General features: G+C 49.1%; 1 protein-coding gene across 3 annotated transcripts in view; it reads left to right on the top strand.

Moving 5' to 3' along the window:
- TRIO (trio Rho guanine nucleotide exchange factor) overlaps positions 1–3,661 on the top strand; it is a 355,580-nt gene that overhangs the window by 79,297 nt on the left and 272,622 nt on the right. The gene's annotated exons all lie outside the window — the stretch shown is intronic.

Raw genomic sequence — 3,661 nt, 5'->3', positions numbered from 1 at the left:
GGAAGAAGAAGAAAAGGGTTTGTTTTCATTAGTACCCGGTTAGGTTTGGGAGGAAACTGTGTTTGAATGTAGTTTTCTGCTCCCGGAGTTTTCACTCTGCTGTGCTGTGTGTGTGTGTGTGTGTGTGTGAGGACACACCCCCCTCTTGACAGCTGTGACTACGAGAAAACTGGCCAGAACTGGAGACTGTTTCCCGCCCAGTCTTCCCCAGGTCCACACTGCGTTCCTGAGCAGGAGCTATTTTTGAAGTGGACAGATGATCTGAGTGTGTGAGCCTGTGGCTGACAGTGTGTGGCCTGGGAACCAGAGGACAGATGGCCCAGGAATGCGGGAGAGAGCGCCCCGCGTCAGGACAGCAGCGCTTAGCCCCGCGCTCCGGGGCTCAGAGTCTGGCGAGGACTGGAAGAACCTCCCCGCGCTGCACCCGCCTGCTCTCCTGCAGTTGTGCGGGCTCTCCCGAGGTTGCATGTAGACTTGACCGCAGGTAATTTACACGGGCATAGGTCCCGTCAGCCTGAATAAGCTCTTTAGAATGAAATCGATAGCTGCTTTATCACCACTTATACTTACAGAACTGTTTTGACTTTAGAGCAATTTACCTGGTAGAAAAGTTTTCTCTCTTATGAATGTTGTTTGTATGTATCAAATTATAGTTGATGGGGTCAGTCAAGTCATTCTAATTGTAAGCCGTGTCAGCCTGAAATCTGGACAGGAAATTTTAGGTGTATATTCATGAAGTCCAAGAGACTACATAAAGACAGATTCAATAATGAAATTCAAACCGTCCTACTTATCCAAGACATCCCCCATGTGGTTTTAATTATAATACTGATTATGACATATAGACTTTATATATTTAAAAGAGATTTAAGTTAAAAACAAAACATATCAGGGAATGTTTGATTCAGAACAGGACTTTGTACTTTTTTTTCTGTAAGTGACAGATTGTGAATATCCTTTGTGGACCCATATGGTCTGTGTCGTAGCTCCGTGGCCCCGCAGTTATGGCTTAGAAGCATATTAAGGGACAATGGGCTTGTCCCGGGGGGCTTTTTCCAGTCCCTTCCTGCAGTCTTGTCTTAAGATTTGGGAGGAGAGGTAGTCCCTCTTTCTTCGTCTGCTACTTTAAAATGAAGTGAAACTGTAGAACCTCGGTGGACGGTCTCTTGGACCTACCCCAGGAGATTCATTTAGGTTTGTTACCTTGGAGCAGCCCAGGTAACCACACCCTGCTTTGATGGGTTCCCCTGTACTTTTAGAAAGGCAGTGTTCAAGGCTGGATCCAGATGATTCTTCTCCTTTTCAGCAGTGGGTGGTTCCTAACTCCTGTAGACCCAGTTTCCCTGTTCATAACATACTGTGTCATGCTCCCTATCCTATCCTGAAATGTAAGTGTCATATAATTGAAAAATGAGAGCAACACTCTAATAGAAAGAAATGAGATAAACGTAACTCGCAAGCTTATGTTCAAGTGTGCAGATGCTGGGGTGTGACTATACGAGAACAGTGGTACCCAAGTGCGGGTCTGCTGGGACAGTGTGTCTGTAAGACCCCCAGCAGCTCCCTTCCCTGAGTCGTGCCGTGGAAAAAAGAAAGTCAGCAGAACAAACTCCTTATCTGAGTGCAAGGAGGTGCTGATGAACTTGTGGACTGGCGGTCAGTCTTCACATCACGCTGTGGGAGCAGCCCCCAGAAGAGAGGTGATGTTTCCAGGACCCTGCACTGGTGTAGGGTCTCCATGAGCAGGAGGCGTCCCTGGAGGCTACCTGCCCCTGATGTGCTGTGCCGTTGACTCAGGTGCTGCAAGCCTCGTGGCTGCTGGTGGTGTGATTTCTGAAGGGAACAGCCCTTGGTATATTTCCAAGCCGAAGTAGAGATTTCCTCCTTCTACAGGATAGCTGTTCTTCCTAAAAAATGTGGTGTGGAAAAACTGTGCCTCCCGAGTTGTTTCGATGTATGCATGAAATGGAATTAGGTTATAAGCCGAGGATATTTACCTTCTTGACTATCTGGCAAGACATTGCAGAGCCCAGCAAGATGCTGAGTGATGGGTTTGTGTGTGTGTTGGGGCGGGGGGGGGGTGCCGTCACAGGCAGTCTGTCCAGCAGTCTGTCCTTGCTTTTATCCTCCAAATGCCAATATCGTCCCTCCATCCTTGGGACAACTGCAGATTTCTACAAATTTCCAAATGTTGGATTCAACAGGGGCACAAGCAGTGAGGATCTGGGAAGTCTGTCAGTCACAGAGGAGGTCAGTGTCACTTGGCTGTGCTCCGAGGGGGCAGGTGGGTTGTGGAGAGCGCTGCTGACCCCCTGCCCAGGCCTTCTCAGAACTGCTGAGCTATTTCCCTCCAGCCTCTACTCCCCTCTTCTCGTGGTCTCCTCTGCCTTTTCCCTTCTGCCCCCCCTTCCCTTGGATTGCCCCATTTTTACTTGCTGCTTTTTCTTTTGTATTGTTCTCTAGGTAGACTTTCTTGTCTTGATGTTCCAACAGACTGCTGAGTCTCACCATTTATAAGATGTGTTGAAAATAATTTGTTACCAGTAGCGATCCAGACACTGCAGTGTACTTTTCCCAGGGTCACTCCCTTCCCTATTGATTTTTTAAAATTTTGGGGGGCTGGAGAGAAAGTGGTGGAGTGCAGCGTCCTGCAGGTCATGGTTCCGGAGATGGCCTGCGTTGGCACCTTTCATGGGGGTTGCTGCTTGAGGATTCAGCGTGCAAGACAGTGCTTTTGAATTCCTTGCCAAAGCCTGCTCCGTGCATGTGGGGGTAGATGTTACAGAGGAGGGAAGAACAAAGAAGGGTCTTCCGCATTCCCTGTCGTGTTTTCACAGTCCAAAGGCCTAGGCATGTCATCAGTGCTTGGCTTCAGCAGCGCCTCTCTCCCTTTGCATGTGACCCACGGACAAGTCCAGTTCCAGGGGTGGCCTCTCGCTTTCTCCCTTCCCTCCTGCAGGCCGGATCCTCGGAAGATCTGTGAATCCGAGTATGAAAGTGTAGGTTGGAAGGGGGGAGGTGTTAACTGCCGTGGTGTCTGAAACAAGGTTCTATTTTACGAAGCAGCTTTGGCTATCATCAGTTGGTTTTTATGGATTTCACAGTTGAGCAGTAATGAGTCATAATCACTACTTAATTTTCTCAGACCAGAGCGTGGACGCGCTTTGTTCTCAGACTCTCCAGGCGGTTGGTGATGGGAAGGTCTTTCCTTGGGGTTGAGCTGAAAGTCTACTGTTGGCACCTGTTCCTGGGCCTGTCTTGCTCTCCTGAGCAGATCTCTGTCTGGGAGCCTCTTCTGTCTGTCCTCTCTGCAGCAGCGGTAGAGAGAGACTCCCCCAGCTCCATCCTCTGCCCTTACGAGTTTAATATAATAATGCGGTTAGAACATCAAGTGTGAGAGAACAGAATACCATTACAACACAGTGACTTAAAGCGTTTATTATGCAGCGATAGGGAAAGTAATGTATTTCATCGTGCTGTGCTGTGCTGAGTCACTTAGTCATGTCCCACTCTTTGTGACCCCATGAACTGAAGCTCTCCAGGCTCCTCTGTCCATGCGGCTTCTGCAGGCAAGAATACTGGAGTGGGTTGCCATGATCTCCTCCGGGGGATCTTCCCAACCCAGGGATCGAACCCAGGTCTCCCGCATTGCAGGCTGGTT

This window comes from Ovis aries, chromosome 16 (genome assembly GCF_016772045.2).
Source record: "Ovis aries strain OAR_USU_Benz2616 breed Rambouillet chromosome 16, ARS-UI_Ramb_v3.0, whole genome shotgun sequence".
Classification (NCBI taxonomy): Eukaryota; Metazoa; Chordata; class Mammalia; order Artiodactyla; family Bovidae; genus Ovis; species Ovis aries.
This window is presented reverse-complemented; position numbering and strand designations above follow the sequence as displayed.